This window comes from Lepisosteus platostomus, chromosome 19 (genome assembly GCF_059453375.1).
Source record: "Lepisosteus platostomus isolate fLepPlt1 chromosome 19, fLepPlt1.hap1, whole genome shotgun sequence".
NCBI lineage: Eukaryota > Metazoa > Chordata > Actinopteri > Semionotiformes > Lepisosteidae > Lepisosteus > Lepisosteus platostomus.
The window spans coordinates 19,097,027-19,115,048 of record NC_142629.1 but is presented as its reverse complement, the minus strand read 5'-3'; the positions used below and the strand labels follow the sequence as shown (position 1 = coordinate 19,115,048).

Here is an 18,022-nt window from a genome sequence, read left to right as displayed (position 1 = left end):
CTTGCATGCTTGGAGGAACAACATGATCAGACACTGAGTAGCATTTGTTTACGTGTGTGTTTTTCTCTTCCCAGCATCACTAGTGAAATGTCAGTGCGCACCCAGGAGACCAGATGATGTATTGGTAGGATGAAAGCTGTCAGGTGCATTGACATGGAAGACAACACATCACAGGGAGAGGAAAAAGGAATTAAAACCTGCTGAAAGTCCTTATATGGAGCTGGCCAGTCGTGTCCTGATACGTCTGAGCTGCGTTATAGAAATTACTTTATACCATTCATTTCAGCTTCTTTCAGTACATGCAATTAAGGAAATTGAAAATAGAGTCCAAACTTCAAAGGAAAGTTATATTTCCTGGTGATGAGAGTGTAGAGAAATTAGAGGATAATATTTGCAATTCACTCCATCAGTAAGAATTATTAATCCAAGTGCTCAGTCATGTATGGTTTCCATGTTACCATTGTGTAAACTATGAGTGAAACCCTGTTTCCAGTCTCTATGTGTCCCAATGTGGGGAGAGTCCTGGCGCACTAAGGCTGCTGTCGCATCATCCAGGTGGGGCTGCACACTGGTCGAGGGGAGTATAGATGTGTATGGATTATTATTACCCAATGAAAGCTCTTAGAAAGCTAAGAAAAAATATTCCCTTGGTTAATTCACGACATTATTTTTAGCAAGGTTAGCCTGTTGTTTTCACAGGAAAGCTTGCAATCGCATTTCTCACACTTCAAGTGTAAAGTCAGATATCGTATGTCCGTGGGAAGGTTTTGGCAAGCTTTTTGGACTTGATGCAATCAATGTGTTTTTGTAAGATTAAAGCCCAAACTACCTCAATCTGCACAAAAAAATGTTGAATTTTCTCAAATTTCCAACGTTTTGGCCTGGTGTTTCCTTTTCTGATTAAATCAGATAGCTTTGATACTAGCGACATGGATTTTTCAGTGCTTCAGTGGGTGGGTGTTGAGGATTTTAAAATACAAAGTTTGATTTTCATTGTTTGGAACTTCAATAGCATCTTAAAGAAACTACCAAAAGATGTCAAATGTCCTGCATTTTGCTGAGGGAGATTTGCAATTTTATTTTCAAAACTGTCACTTTACCATTCGAACGCCTGCTCATTGTTGAGGAACAATATTTCTGATGTCAATAACTCTGCGAGGAAAATACACAGAGATTCCAATTCACTGATGTTTAAAAGATCACAATTTGTGAATGTTTTCAGCATGTGCCTAAACACACCTCTGTGAACAGGTGTTTTCACACAGTTCTTTGCTCCTCCAGTACCTGAACACTCAGGGGCTTGTGTCCTGCTTGAAATGTCAGCAAGGGAAAGCAAGGGCAAAGGTCACACAAAATTGTAAGAGTTGGGTATTGATTTATTAATTTTAGATATTATTATATTTTAATATTCAATTTCTCAATTGTAGATACGATATATATTTTAATATGAAATTTCTCAATTTTCTCAAATTTCTCAGCTTAAATCAAATGTAAGTATTTGAAATGTCCATAATAACAGGGGCATGAGCTCACTCTTGGCACAGCCCTTCTGAAAGGCTGCAGACTCTTTGCTTGTGCCTGAGGCTGACAAAGGTTTTGTGATTTTTTGATTCACCACCTTTTATGTTTGCGCCATTTGGATCACAGTTTTCAAAACAGTGAAATATTAATAGTGAATGTTTAAAATTCTGGGAAGAAATGTTTGATAGGCAACCTGGCAGCCACTATAACTCTGTGACAGATATAGTGGCCCCAGATTGCAGCAATCTTCTTGCTTCGTATCCGACTATGGCACCTAGTTCAAGTAGAGCACCTAGACCAGAGTACCTAGTTCAAGTAGAGCACCTAGACCAGAGCACCTAGTTCAAGTAGAGCACCTAGACCAGAGCACCTACTGTAGTTCAAGTAGAGCACCTAGACCAGAGCACCTAGAAATTGTAAAGTGGCCTTTTTCCACTGTACCAGGTTCTTTATATCTCCCAGAATAACAAATGCACCCAAAGACCAAAAAAGAGTACACAATTGGAGTATTTACTCCACACACAACTACACTCCAAATTAAAATGTGTAATTATTAAAAGAGCACACACTAAGAAGTATCCACCAGGGGCACACACACTCACAGAAACACAGTGAACCCCAGCAGCCCAGCACTGTCCAACATAATGGTTTTAGGAAAAGGCCAGAATCAAACCATTCAACCATTTAAAGATGTTTCTTCTGTTTCAGTTCCAACAAGACCTTATAATTCGAACCCTCTAAAGCCATACAACCTTGCAAGCATGTAGCAGCATTTACACAATGCTGGTGCTATTTTTGTCAAGTTTTCAAATCTGGAAGCGTTGGAGGGGATTGTCACCTTAGATTGTCATCTTAGATTCATGATACACCCTTGTCAGTTTAAAGAAAAAAATCTCCTATCAAGTTGTGTCTCATGCTTTCCACACTGATTTTCCTCCAGGCAGAGGGAATATTCCAAGAAGAATTGTCACAAAATAAAAAGGCAAAATAGATTAAGGCAAAGGGAAATTACGTGTTTGATTGTTTTTGAAACAAGACTCTGGAATGTGTCGATTTCATTTTGTGATTAACGTCCTACTAAAGCATAGTGGAGAAGGGGGCTTATAAAATATTCTTATTTATAGAACGCCACTGAACTGTTCCTTGGAAAATAACCCATTCGATTCTCTCTAATGAATGAAGTGGAGAGTGAACAAAGAGCCACATTTTCATGTCTATGTCACCAGTATCATGGCTGTTTACGTCTGGCTTCACCTTGAGTTTGTATTAATTGTGGGCAGGCTTAATTGTTACATTCAATGCTTTTCATTTGTACAAACCTTATAGATTGTACTTTATTTTCAGAAAAAACCACCTAATTGAGAATCACCAACAGGCCATCAACTTGATGTCTTGGAATGGGACCAGTTTTAAGGAGGTGCCTTACCAAACGCACAGAGCACGGCGACATCATCACCAACACACTTTTGCCCGAAACAAAAACAACAACAAACAACAAAAGCAGAAACAACAAAAATGATGATGATAATAAACGTTATTGTGTATAGCTCCTTTAAAAATTGTCTCTCGAAGTGCTTTACGGTCAGAAAAGAAAAACAAAGATAGGTGATAGAAGAGGACTAGAAAGACAAGGGCTTTGAGTGCGACAGAAGGTGCAAAGGAGGAGACGCAGACCCCAGTCCAGGAACAGTCTTTCAGAGGAGTCTGGATTTGAAAGGGCTGAGAGAAGGTGACTCTCTGATATCCTCAGAGCTTTGGAGTGCAGCAGGGGAAGGCCCTGTCACCCATGGGATATTCACAAGCCTGGGGAAAAGAGTAGGAAGAGGATAAACCAGGAGGTCTTTCTGAATACAGAAGTCCTTCAAAACCTCTTGGCATACTTCTCCTGCTTGCAGTAATCCTCACTAACTGATCCATTGCAAAGAACCTTGACGTTTGGACTGGAGTTAAACATTGGTGTTTCGTGGTGTTTTCACAATTTCTGAATGCCATACTGCAGTAGATAACAGTCAGCCTGCCTGCTGATTCACCAAATGGACATTTCTGATCTCTGTAGTTAATCTCCACTGGCTCCAGTCCAAAACGAAATCCACCCTGACTACTGACCATCCTGCAGTATGTGCCTTGACACTAATGGCACTGCCTTAAAAGCAATGCATCTCCAGATAATTGTCAAAATATTTACTGAGGATTATAAGAATATGTGACCAGACCAACACTCTCCGTCAGCAGGCTCCAAATGCCCATGGCGTAGAAGTATCAACTCAGGTTCACGATGAGCGTCTGAAGAAAGCGGAGTGGTTTCTACGCCTCTGGTTTATCTTCCACAGCAGGCTGGTATTGACAATGAACTCCTGCAGCGACTGAAATGCCCAAGTGCAGCCTTTGGCCACCTGAGGAAGAAGGTGTTTAAGGATCTCTGTATCAAGATGAAACCAAGGGTATCTATTGTGCAGTCACATCTGTTACTTCAATATAAAGGACTGAAACATGGAGAACATACAGGGCACATGGGAGTGGATTCACCAAGAAACCACCCAGAGTGTTTTGTGGTAGATTTCACATAGATTTTAGAATTCCACATAAGGATATTCCACAATTGCAGCAAAGAGAACCTCAGCCTGTGTTAACAGCTCACTGGTGAAGTCGGTCTCGGGGCGAGAAGTTACACAGGTCAGGCCAAACACGCCTTGTCTAACCGCACACAGGAAGAATATAAGATAAGATATACATTTATATTCCACCCAAAAGTGTGGACATTTGTCTTTGCCATCACAATACAAAACCACAAAAAACAAATAACACTCAACATAAAGACAAGTACCTGCTCACTGATGTTATCAGGCCCGTGACTTTTCTTGAATTTTTTTTCTTGGAATTGTTTGAAATGCACTGTGTATTGAATTCAACCTTGGTGGAGGTGGTGAGCTTCTTTTTTAAGTTCCCTAATTTCTCCACTGTAGTCATTCTTGTCAAATGTAAGGCAAAAACTATTCATTAGCCAGCTCTTTTTTTAGTGTTAAAACCATTTGCAGTATATTCAGCATCTATATTATATGTTTTTGGAGAAAGGACCTTTGTCCTGCTTCCACATCAGAGTTTTCATTTAACTCCATGCAGTTCTCCAGGTCTTAGAGCTGAGTTTGCCTTCGATTTTTGTTGATCTAACATCAGATCTGTTTTCCTTCTTAAGAGACTCATTACTCTGTTGAGAAGCGACAGTATGTACTTGCAGCACAGGAGGACATCTTCAGCACATCTTCAGTGACCTGTTTGCCCAAGACTTATTGTTTGAATAAACTTGAACGGCTTTCATAGGAATCACTGTTTCTTCACAGAAGACATGTTTCTACAAACCATATCTGCGAGGTTGTCTACACTGTCACGAGATTCAGAGAAGACTTGTAATCCGGGCAGCGCTGCAGACGCAGGGTGCTGTCTTGTTACCAGACCAGACATGCTGCACTTGCTCTTTGGCCACCTCAGGGCTGTCCTGAAGGCTGGAATAAAGCGCACGGGGCTCGATTCTGACGAGCTGGGCAGCTGACTGATTGGTAGAAATGTTTAAAGACTTACTTAAGCTGCAGTGGTTGAAATCACCTAGGAACAAATGAGGTGCGTTAGAGGCTGGAGATTGCAGAGGGTGAATGACCATACAAAAGCTGTTGACAGCATCTGTTTCTTGTGTTTTGGGGTTATGAATATATGATGGCAAAGTTGTTTTTTATTACTCAGATGGCCCTTTTCCCAAGATTGCGCCCAGAGGAAACCCACACAAAGACGTGGAGAACATGCTAACTCCATGTTGATAGCGACCCAGCAATTGACCCAGGGAGGCAGCAATGTTGTCACTGTGCCTGGTACGTTCTGCAATGTTTGTGAATGCACTCCTGTTTCTTGTATCTCAAGCTCCATACACTGTCTCTGCAGGATATTCTGTGAAATCCCTAAAATTCTAAATATGGAAACTTAAACTCCAAATGACCCAGCTTTTCACGAGGATTCCTGTTAGTTTCAACTCATTTAGTTTCGCTACTGCTGAGAAAAGACTAGAACCAAATTTGACAGAGCTTTGACAGAGATGGCAGGCAAACTCGAAGAGTTTTCTTGACTGAAATTGTTAAGATCTTTGACAATCTATCAAGCACGAACAAGTACAATATTCAATAAATAACAATATATCTGACATATGGTATTCTTTGAGTGTCCTTTTGTCTTTTCCAGGAATCTTTATTGTCTGCATCAACTGGTATTAGTATTGATTTCTAATTTTAGACAAAATATCCTGTGCCCCTCATGTATTGTATTCTGACTAATCCATTTACAATTTACAACCTCAATTAATCCTTTACCCTTTTAGAATGAATTTGTGGATATACTAAAGCATTGAATACCAAAAACAGCAAACAAGCAAAAGCAAAACCACAGCATGTAAAAACCAGAAGAGTTTGCATTAGGTCTGCTTAGTGAATTTATAATAGAAATGACTATAATAGAGTTAAATTTAGAATCCAATTATCAATGACAAAGAAGAGGCACCTTTAACTTCCATGTCTCCAATGTATATGTGCTCCTGAGTTATAAAGTACTGTTTTCAATGAAGCGTAATTGCAGAAATGCAGCTTAGCAACACTGCAGTCAATGTTCTTTGAATTCATCTTTCGTATTGTATGACACCTCTTAACCATAGCGGTAAGAATCCTCTGCTCTATATTAATTTAGAGTTCACCAAGAACAAAGATCTAGATTAGTGCAGAGAAAATAATATTTGTGACTAAACAAGAATCACACAGGGAATCAATACCAGCTGTGTTAAATCCAAAGGAAGGAATCCACAGTAAGTGTTTTTAAAAAATGCCGTCCACTACACTTTCCTGACTTCAACCATAAGCACCACCTCCGGTTTGCTTACAGATGGAACCGAATCCCAAATTACTTTTCTTGCATTGTTGATCTGTACCTCGGAATTGTGCAGTGCAGATTGTAAAAAGTACTCTTACCTATTTCACATGAAAATTATTTAGAGAATTGCATCTAACTAGATCAGCAAGAAAAGGGTGCTTGCTGCTTTATACAGGAGAACCCCAGCTAATTTTTTCACTTACAAAGCTCCATCAGTGTATACAGAATACACAATGGGTGTATAGTCTGGTTTCTTAGCATAAAATGTATCTTTATTGTCTTAAGATCTTACAGACAGGATTCTTGTCTACACTTCACCATAACCAGTGCTCTTACACTCGAATAAAACAGTTGCTTCATTCCACAGCAAGGGTACAGGCTCCTTTCCGCAGTTATCCATAGTGTCTGGGATTTGAAACCCAAACCAAACCACTCCCAGGGGAGAGAAACCTCAATCCAAACTCTCCCTCGATCTTAAACCTAACCTTTAATCTGACCCCTTCATCACCTTAACCATTAGCAGCCTAACCTACCCAGCTGGCCCTGTTTTGCCGGGGTTGCTAGCCATAAACCAAAAGTGTGGCTCTGACACAGCTGCAGTCAGGTCTGCTACTACTTTACCTCGTCTTCTTGGTTTGCTGACGAGATATCTGTCTGTCCAGTCTGCACGATTCAACTTGAGAGCTACACTTTCTAGCCATTGAAAGTGATTATGGTTGGTTCCATTGCCTGTATCTCCTAAGCTTGGGAGTGTTTTTGTCCCTTTTGCATCTGTTTCCCCTTTTTGCATCTGTTTCCACCCCTCACGAAGTGTACAGCAGACAACAATCACAGACTGAGAGACTCTGCTTGCCTAGACACCATCAATTAGCACGCAGTGAGCTGAGCAGGCTAGGACCAGCGCTGGACCAGAGGAAGTACAACTCCTGGTGATAGAGGTCATCATAGGAGCACCTGGATGAATTGCCCATGTACTGTTCAATTAGCTCAGCTCAGCCAGTGGGGTTACTGGCCTTGTGTGCCCTCTTCTTCACACTGGGAGGCAAGTGGAAAGGAGCGGATTATTTGAGACTGAAGATCATTTGGGGGTGATTCTGTGCAGGGAGAAGAGTTGTAGCACTTTTCCCTCCTAAGATTGTTAAGAGACATATTCAACTGCAGTACCTGCAAACTGTCACTGTTATTTTAACACCAGATACACTCTTTTCCACCTGTGCACTGCCAGTCGTGTCTGATTCTGACCACGACAGTCTATCTTTGTCTTATATTCCAGCCTTCAGCGATTCAGCAACGTGTTCAGAACAGTCAAGATTGTTTGGTTGCATGATGTGACCAAAATGTTTTAATTTGAATACTGCACTAGAAAAATGGAAGACATTTTCATTGGTGTTAAATGAAATGAATATATTTTCCCAGTCATAATTCATAATGAATACATTAAGGAAGTTACATCCTATAAATATCTGGGAATATACTGTGTATAGATGCTAATCTGTCTTGGAGGGCACATGTGGACTTAAATCTGTAGTAAAGTACAAAAGTGAATTGACTTTCGTTGCAGGTTATGGGTTTGGTGCCAGTAGTCTGACTCGGTCCATGTTTTCATGGCTGTGATAGTGTCTTGCAGTATGGAGTAACCTAGTTAACAGTGTTTCTGGGCATCAGAAAGCTAAGACCTGCAGACTCTTGAGTTGTGTTTTATGTTTTTACTGCTTGCATTAAGAGTAGGTTGAGACTTATTGTTGGTATCTTCTCTCCCTCACGTGTTCTGCGTGAAGAAAACACTGATGCCTTCAAACAGATGTTTTCGAGTCCCTCAGTGCAGACTTATCAGAATGAGGAATTCCTTTATCCCACAGTCAAAATGTGCAAAAATGAAAAGGCATTGTGCGGTTACTGGGGCTCGGGGTGCCTGTGGTTCTGGTGATCTGTGTGGGTTTCTGTAGAGGCGCTGTGACCTCGCACGCACAGGTGTGACTAACAAGCGGCGCATTCGCACGGGTGCAGAGCCGCCCGGCTCGCGTCTCGCAGCCGCCGCTAATTTATGACTGAGGCGCCCCCCATCAGGCATCGAGCTCCCGATTTAAGGTCGGGGAACTTTTTTTTTTCTTTCCATGCAAACCTGTTGGGCCGCACTTTCTCTGAGCCTCCAAACCCCAGCAAACCTCCCCCCTCTCTGAGCACCCACATGTGGAGCTGGCTGTGCCACTCATCACAGTCCCTAATGTAGCCGGCTTTTCAGCCTTTATTTCAGAGTGTGGGGATAGACAGTAGACTTTCTCTTTTTGGTGCATTGATTAAAATTGCTCTGAATGTAGCATTGCTTCAGTTTGGTAGGTAAGTATTTTGCAACCAGTCGTCTGGATACGACCGTTTCAAGTCATTAAATGTGATTTTCATCTTTTCCCGCAGACGGGGATGATTTTCATCAGCATTTTGGTTTTCCTTGCTGACCTTTTCCTAGTATTATAGCCATCAGGAAAGTGCTTGCCGGATGTCTCGCCTAATCATTTACTGATGCATTCTTTTCCCAGGCACTGAAACCGTTTTGTTAGCAAGGCATCTTCATGCATTTCCTCTCTCCAGTCACATGGCCTGTTTAAAGGTCACGTCTCAGTCCGTCTGGTTTTTAGTATGGCACAGCCGGGTGGGTTTCGGCAGACTACTCTTGGCTAGTGAGCAATCCATTAATTATTTCATAAAATAAAGTCAGTGAATGCTGTCCTTTTCTGGGTCTAGAGGCGATCTCTGTAAACGATTATGTACTGTAGGATCCCACTCCTGACTTCTTTATTCAAGGCCAGAATAAATCTTTATAAACATTTCAAATGATTACATTGCACTTGCTTGCAGCTCGGTTCAAATGAACCTATTAATTATTCAATAGTATTGTGAATAATTAATATATGTGCACATTTTGTGTGAGTCTAAATTCAGGAAGCATGCTTTCTGTGTTTCATAAATGCAGCATATAGCCATCGGTACATATCCTGATGTTTGAGTATAACTTATAAATATCTGCTCTCTTTCTACAGTACATGCTTTTTAGATTTTGCTTGGTTCACATCACCTCTTGAAATATTTATTTTGATCAAAAAGCTTCTAAGAGAATTTTTGCTCCAAGTTAAATGCATTTGAAAATTAAATTGAGCAGAAACATATTGCAAAACATGAAACAAGTCAGAAGTTAAATTTAAAGTCAATCTCACAACATCTATAGGCTACCTTTTACATACCTAGTGTGAGAGGTTGACTTTGTACATCAAAAGGTGTGCTAATATTTTTATCTTGATTCTTAAAAAAAAATACTTTGCCTTTTCATCATAAAATGGAAAATTAACTTGCGTATTTGAAAATACGTATTACCCCCACTGCATTTTTCTATGAAAATGGATACTTTGATGTCAGCTTCCTTATCGGTGAGTTTGCCTTAAATTGCGGCTCTTAGGTGATGTGTATACCCATTCTGGCTCTCATCATGTTCACTGCTTTCCATAATATTAGCTTTACACTAATGGAATGAGGGGCACCGAGTGACATGAAATGGTCATGCGACTGGCTTTCAATGCCCAATACAAAGAGTGGGAGGAACGCAATAAATCGCATTTAAATCAACTTGTCATTTTGCCTCTCTTGTACACCGATAATACTGAATGGGATATTTGTTAGTACCATCTTCATGTGACGACGATAAGTTCCATTTTTCCTTTTCAAGGCATTGCAAAAGTACAGCATCTCTCAGATTTTGACCGTTTGCTTAGTTCACTGCGAATCGTGGATTAAAACAAGTCTGGAACCTGTGGCGTCTGATGTTAACTGCTGGAAGCCACACCACAGCTGGGGAATTGTGCCCACTGTGAGCAGTAACATCCTCAGGGTTCTCCGTGTCCAGTCGCTTGTGGTTTCACCGAAGCAGTCAGTATTGCAGCACTTCAAGAGTAATAAAAGCAGGAGCTGTTAAAAATCTGCTAGGGAATTACTAATATAAGGTGATAAAGATCTAGAAAGCAGTTTAAGTGTATATCAAAGGTATTTACAGGAAAAGATTAAAGAACGTATTAGCCTTAAATAGACTTTAAAGAAGAGCAGCAGTTCCTGGTCCGTGACAATTGTCACATACAGAGAGGTTAAGGTAGCTAAATGTCTTCAGTGTAGAACAAAGGATATTTTAAAAATCCTAGGGGGTAAATATGGGGTCAAACCACTATATCAAAGTCAGTAAAATATATAGACGGGTGTTACAATTTTAAATTAAAGGGTAATTTATTTACAACAGAGAACAGGCAATCACTCCTTTTGACCCAGACTGATGGACAAATTGTCTTTTACTAGCAAATATGTTTCAGATAATAACTTCAAAATTGTTTCTGAAGACAATTAACTTGCTGCAATTTTTTTCTTTAATAAAATAACTTACCAGGAGTAAATTTTATTATAATTGAACTTACTACTGAAAAAACAAAATCCAAGCACTCTTGCCTTTCAGAGGAAGTGTGAAGGTGTTGATTTTTTTTCTTGTATAATTGAATAGTTGTTCAACCATTCAGCACTGGCTTGGAGAAGCATGAAGTGAAAATGGAACCTTGTGGTGTTATGCGTTTGTTTTTAGTGGGAGATCTAAAAGTCATACTGCCCCGAACGCAGGGAGTCTGATTTTTTTTTTCACAAAATAATTGCTTCTTATGGAGAAAAAAAATGTTCTTTCTGATGAGAGCAGCATTGTCACTTGTACCGCGAATGCGTCAGATCTCAGAAGCTTGAAGACCAGTCTGAGGGCAATGAGTTCTTTCAGGAAAATCAGGTTACAGGTGCTGGAGGGTGGCCTCAGACACTGTGCTGTTGGTGATGCTGTCCTTCAGACACGATGTTAAACTGAGGTTCCGATTACCTGTTGTGAATAAAGATCCTGTAGTGCTGTTTGTAGGTGTGCGGTATTAACCCCAGCAGCCTGGCTATATGCAACTGGTTTGCGCAAGCTGGCCTTCCTGAATTTGGAGTTGAATATGATCATTGAGGTCATTTCCAGTTTTCTGCCTGGTCTGTTGTGTGAGGGGACTGCTGGTTTTTCATCACCCAGGTTCCCTCCCACTTTGGGATGCTGTGGAGGAAACAAAATCTATACATTCACTCGCTATTACCAAAGAAGGGAAAAAAAAAACTTTAATTATTTTTTGAATTTATTGGTGTTTTAGAAAAAATAACTAAATTTGTGTTTATTATAATTTATTATTTAACCTTTACTTTTGCTACCTAGGTATGATTTGGAGCTTTTTTATGATAAGAAACCTTCAAAATGTCTTTTAAAGATTGTAAGAGTCAGGTTAATTATTCTTTCAAGAAAATGGCTTTATTTTTCTTCTTTAATACAGTAATTTCTACTTTAATATAGTCATAAATTACATCTGTTAATGACACAAGGAATACTTGCCAGGCAAAGTCCTTAAATCAAGTAATTTCATGTATTTCAGCTTGTGTTCACGGGGGCTGGGGGATGCAGAACATGCAATCATGATTCATTTGGACATTACTTGGGTAAGCAACCCTTTCTGCCTATTTTATATCATCATTCTGAAATCATCTTCAAAATAATATGATATTACAATGCAGCTGAAACTGGTGTTGTAAATAATGGCCTTTCTGAGCTTCTTTAAAGTACATAGAATACAGGATTCATTAGGACTTCATTATTCCAGACGTGTTTTAGCTTCTTTAAAAGCTCCAAGGTAACAAAGGCAATTAAAAGCAATTATTTGAGGTCCCAACACATAGTCTATTCACTGTGAACATTTTTGACAAACAATTTGTGTTACTTAATTAAAAACTAGTTTCTGTATGATATAGATTTTTAAAAAATGATTATGGTATTTGAATTTAAATATGTAAAGAAGTCCTTTAAATAATTGTCACTTCAAAATGTTAGACTGGGCTTCCACTTTGCTTCAGAATTTATTTAGAGAAACCAAGGGGAATCATGAGAGTTTTGGAACAAACTACTCCGAGATCAGCATAAACCTTTAACACCACAGGTGGAAGATGGAAAGAGGAGGGAACTGCCGATGCTTCAAGGAGTAGCTCCTCATCTGAGTCTTGTCTTGTGAGGAGGGGGTGCCTTGTCCTGGGCAGGCCTGGCTGCCTCTGGACAAGCCCACTGCTCCTTACTGACGATGCAGCTAATGATGGCAGCAGCCTCAGTTATACGTTTACAGAAACAATTTGTCTGCTTGAACCAAGGAGTTCACCCGAAGAAAAATCTTGAAAATATCAGACTGGAAATCAACCAATATCCAGGTTTATATCCAAATAAACATGTGCTTTGCACGCTGAGGAAAAACTAGGAGTTTGAGCACCCCAAAAACTGGCAGGAACTTGGAGTGGTGGCTTTGCAAAGCATCTCAAATGATTACACAAAGACTTTGATGATGAGCCCAGTGATTCGCAGACTTAATACTGCCTCATGGGGATGAGCAAGAGGAATCCTGAACTCTGGAATTTAAAGTGAATGTGTCTCACTTGAGATTGTTGAGTTCAATAAAATGTAGGTGTTTGCTTTAATAAGCTCAATTGTATTCATGGAATTACCGAAAACAAACTTCTGTTTTGATAGGAGTCATTCCTAATTGGATTATCACCAATGGTGTTTATTTAACAGGAGTTTTGGAGGTCGGATGTGACATTATGTCACACTCCCTGGCTACACACAACACACTTTTTCCACATGTTTTTCCCTGATGTTCAGAAATAGCTGATTTAGTGTGGCTTACCTTCCTTGTAATCCTGTGTCAGTAAAAGGTCATTATCGAAGCTTAGCAGGGCAGAACCCCTGAGAACTGTTTAAGAACCTGTCCAAGAAAAGACACACCCTGTCCTCATAACCGGCACTACGTTCCATTCTCTATGGGATCACAGTAGGGTCGTCACTGCTGCGTTTCATACAGCATGTGAAAAATGTACTTTGTAATGGACATCAAATTCAAGGCTATGCCAAACCGCAGTGTATTGATATAGGGGTCAAGGTGCGCTGTCTAAGGAGCCTCAATATATAAAGCGGTTGAGTGATAGCACAGGTAAGGTTATGACGGCTGCAGTTAATATATGAATCAGGGTAGTGATGGAGAAAGAAGGTTGCAAGGAGTGAGATCAAATGAGGCAGTAGGTGAGGAAGGGCTCATGTAATCATGTCATCATTTAAGGCAGGCATGCAGCAGGCGCAAGAACCAACACATCTTTAAAAGGAACATCCAGTCTGTGTTTTTAAACATGGAGAGAAACAGGTTTTAGTTGAAGAATTAAAAAATGGAAATTTAGAAGTAGTATGTCATAATGCAGTTAGTCCTTTTTGTAAGATGCCTTTTGTGAGAATGGCTTGTAGTTAATTTCTGAGTTACACCCCATAGTTTGAAGAAAAGTGTCATTTTAATTGTGACCTCTGTCTAGGACCAGATATTTTCATTATAATTACCTCTGCCCTTCTGCTTTGCTTGGACTTCAGTTCATTTTAGGTACCCTTAAGATTCCAGGTTGTCAGCCTTGTGTTGTTGACATATGGACCATTTCTTACTATAGTTTTTCTATGCCATCATTCCTTGCTGTTCTTCAAAACGTGTTCCCTCTTTTGGGAAACTGGTATGGGAATAAGACATCTAAAAATGCGTAAAGCTCCTGGAGAGGAGAAGATCACAGCAATAAGTCATGCAAGCATTCAATAGAAGCAATGTTTATACCTTACTTCAAGATCTCAAGAAAAACCCCCAGAAGCATGTAAAACGAGCTATCGGAGTACCCATATTCAAGAACCTTGGCAGAAAAGAATAGCGAGTATCAGGGAATAAGCTTACTGAGTGTCCCTAGTGAAGTATGAGTACTGTATATACAAGAGTCTGAAAGCATAGCTTAAGGAATTGTGGCAACAGCCATAGCATAGTTTTCTAGGTAGGTGAACAACATGAGACCAGGGGGGATGGAAATCTTGTTTAGAGAAGAAAATGTACTCCTGCGTTGTGTGAATTTAATAAATATTTGTCTTGTCTATGTTTTGGTCCCATTTATTACTCCTTCACAGAGGTGTTTCAAAGAATAAAAGGGCAGGTTTTCAGGTGTAATCATCTTGGTAATATCAAAGGGGTGAAATTATTCAACTTTATTATTTGCTTACATGGTATACTGGTGTCAGATTTCTGATTTTAAAAAAAATTATTAACACCCTTTATCTTGTAATTATACATTTTTGTATATATATAATTAAAATACTATATGCTAACGTATAACAGAAAAGTTCAAATGCATATTCAATTAAAACAAAAATTCGGTATATACTTAGCAAGGGCACATCTGCACATTTTTATTTGTAGACTGATACTTGGAACTTTCTCTTTTGCCAGTTACCGTATTTCCCCACAGGATCACAACAGTGAAAAGCTGCTAATGAAGGCTGTGTATCATGTACTGTTCTCTTGTCTTCTGGGCAGCTCATCCAGTCGAGTGGCCATTTGATTTAAAGGCATAATAGGCTAACGATCCACTCTGGTGTCTACTGCCCAGGTGGGCTGGGCACGAAGGTCGCAGGGTAAGTCAGTTCTAAGAACAGCACTCTCAAGTAACTCTGGAAATTGGTAAAAGTAATAAGCATTTATTAAAGTTACAAGAAGCTTAAACACCCTTTCTTTCTTTAGAAAAGAAGAGTGTATCACTCTGTCAGACAAGGGGGTAGCCTGTTACCGTGATGTGTGTGCATTGTTTTTGATGGAACATTGATGAAAGCTCTTTTACTTTTTGCCCTGCATGCACAGATTAAACTATCGCATGACCACATCACAGTGCCATTATTAGGCTCTCTCCAATTAACACAAAACAAAAAACCTGGCAAAGTACTTCATATCAGCACTAGTAGCACTTAAGAATTGATTTTTATGATTAGCCATGTTTACTTGCTTTATTTTTTTAATTAACATTTTATCATGTCGCGTAAATTATTTATATATATTTTTCCCAGTTCTTGTTTCCCTTTTTATGATGTCCATCACGATTTATGCCCAACGTGCTTTTTAAAAATGATCAAATGGTAACCCTTCAATATTTCATCATTACATGATCATGACATAAAAACTGGTGTGAACTATAAATTCTTAAGTAATGGAGATCAGTGTGGCCTGTGATGACACATCTGTCTTGTATTCTATGAAGACAGAGGGGAAACGGAGGAAATGCGTGGTATAAAATATCTTTGTGATGGTTTGCATACAGATTGAGACCTTCCTAGGTATACATCAGTTTCACAAATAAGAGTAAATAAAGACGTCCTTGACTTAAAAATAATTCTTAAAAAGCTCTGTATATTAGAGGATCTGTTCCGGTGATGTACACATTTTAATGATCTTGTATTTCTGTTCAAACAGTAGATTGAGTCCTCTTCAGTTTACATATTTGTCTGGCAAATTGGATATGTACCATGAACCAGAACGTCAATGTAGGATCGCATTCCTCTGAACAAATTTAGTTAAATGAAAATAGAGCAGATTTCATCTTACTTAGCCCTCACTGTCCTGTTTCCCAAATGAAGGACATGCCTTTACAGAATGAGAATTGTAACTTGGGGCAGTCCTTTGGGTAAGAATTTTGTGTTTTCACCTACCTTATTGCCTTTTGCGGTACATGTTTTCTCAGGAACATGACCTTTTGGAACCAAACAAAAAGAAAAAGCTCAAGTTCCATTTTTAAATAAACATGACTTACATCTCCTTAAATTAATTTCAATACCTGAAAATGAATCTCTGCAGCAGCAGGCACTAGCAGTGGTCTGTTAGGAATTGCAATACCTTTATTACCAGTCAGTCCAGTGTTTCCTGTTGTGATTTATAAAGACCTCAGCTAGATGACAGATTACTCTTGCTTTGCCTTTCCCGTACAAAAACCTGCAGGGTACGCGCCCAGCACGAAAGAGGTCTTTGGTGCATCACATTTTGAAGAACAATAACTTTAATCGAATTTTTTTTCCTATAGTTCCTGGTTGTGTTAAAGTGATTAGTGATGCCTAAGAATTGGGTGACCTGGAGTTCATTGGGTCTAAGGGCTTACAGTTGAAAAGTTAATAACCAAATAATCTAGAATTCTTAGAATAACCAAAACAATCCTAGATACCTGTTCTCCACCATCAACAGATTGCTTAAGTCGAACATCCTACAATATTGCCTGCTTCTTCCCAATATTATAATTTTGCAATGACTTCTTGGGGTTTTGGAGTTCCAAGAGTGACATCCGACATCACGTTTTCTCCACAACCCATGTTACAGCTACACCTCCTCTCTGCATGCCCCATTTTGCTTTTGTCTATTAGTTTCTCTCAACTTGATGCTTCATGCCTTAGTAAATTTCTGTCACATGTGAAATCCACCACGTTTATTAGATCCCTGTTCCTACTGTTATTATTTCAATTCTGCTTTTCTGCCCTCTGCGCTGTTGTACTGGGCATAATAAAGAAGTCCTTGAGCACTGGAGTGCTTTAAAATATCTGCAGTTACTCCTGACCCCCCGAAAAACAAACAGGCATTCATTCTTGTGAGCATTTTTACAAGCTGAGTAAGGAAGGAAGTTAAGTATGTTCATGATTTGTTTTTGCTGCTGGCGGAAGAGGTGCAGGCGGCTGTGCCCAGTCTGTTATCCCCTCCTCCCTCAGCAGGAGTGAGTGGTCAGAGGATGGACAGACGGACTCAAAGCGCAAAGGCTACATTTTAGGTTTTGTTTGCATCTGTTCCCATAAATAAAAGCATTCCTTATGGTATGCAGAATACAGAAGTGATAAATAAAAGATAATAAAGAAATAAAAGCGAATAACACCATTTAGTATGTGCTGCAGTACCTGTAAGTGTTTACCATAGAACATCGGTTTTAACACTGATCTCTCTGCGATGTGTGGAAAGAGGGGGCAGAACTGGCGCCACTGCCCACGTCGATCAATGTGGAAGTGTGACACTGAGGGCACTGGTGCTCTGTCAAGGCGAAAGTCACGACTCCGGACTCCGAGGTAGCAGCGCGACGGACTGGAGAGGTGCACGCAGGCAGGCTGGAACGGCAGAGGGAGGATAAGAGAAGGCAGAGGAGTGACGCTGAAAAGCACCTGGGAGGCGACTGCCCGGCAGAGCCGGCGGCAGGGTCAGCTGGAGAGTAGCCCAAGGATAAAAGGCTCCTCTGGGTCGGCTCTTAAAATGACATTGGCAGGCTAAGTCAGTCTGGCAGCGCAGGGAAACTCCATGTCAGAGCACCGGTCTGGATGGGAGCTGAACCTCAAATAGGCTGTTTAATCAGGGTGGTTGACTGCTTATGGGCGGCCTGTTTGGGGGAAATTGCCAGACGGGCGGCCTGATCTCGTTAGCCTGGGGCTGGTTTATGGGTAGGTGCTCATGGTAATGTCGTGGTCTCCCTTAGCAACGGCCGGCTGTGAACTCACTATGTAGAGTGGAACCAAGACTCAGAAAACACACTGCGTCTCACCATTTCGCTTGCCTTTTGCTAACAAAATCAACACATTAATTAATTGTGAACTCTAAAATAAAATGGCTTTTGGAAAATTAAGCAAATCCAATTTATAAGATGAACATCAAGCTTT

At 40.0% G+C, this 18,022-nt stretch overlaps 1 long non-coding RNA gene across 3 annotated transcripts in view; it reads left to right on the top strand.

Annotated features, from left to right (window-relative positions):
* The first annotated feature begins 8,578 nt into the window (after window positions 1-8,578).
* The window catches only part of LOC148645348 (uncharacterized), a 52,383-nt gene continuing 42,939 nt past the window's right edge, over window positions 8,579-18,022 (top strand). For 2 of the 3 annotated variants that reach the window (XR_015928471.1, XR_015928472.1), the window contains exons 1-2: window positions 8,579-8,760; window positions 11,892-11,955. This is a non-coding gene — a long non-coding RNA (uncharacterized LOC148645348). Of the gene's footprint in view, window positions 8,761-11,891; window positions 11,956-17,336; window positions 17,390-18,022 lie in introns of those variants that run through there. The other variant, XR_015928470.1, reaches the window with a different exon arrangement.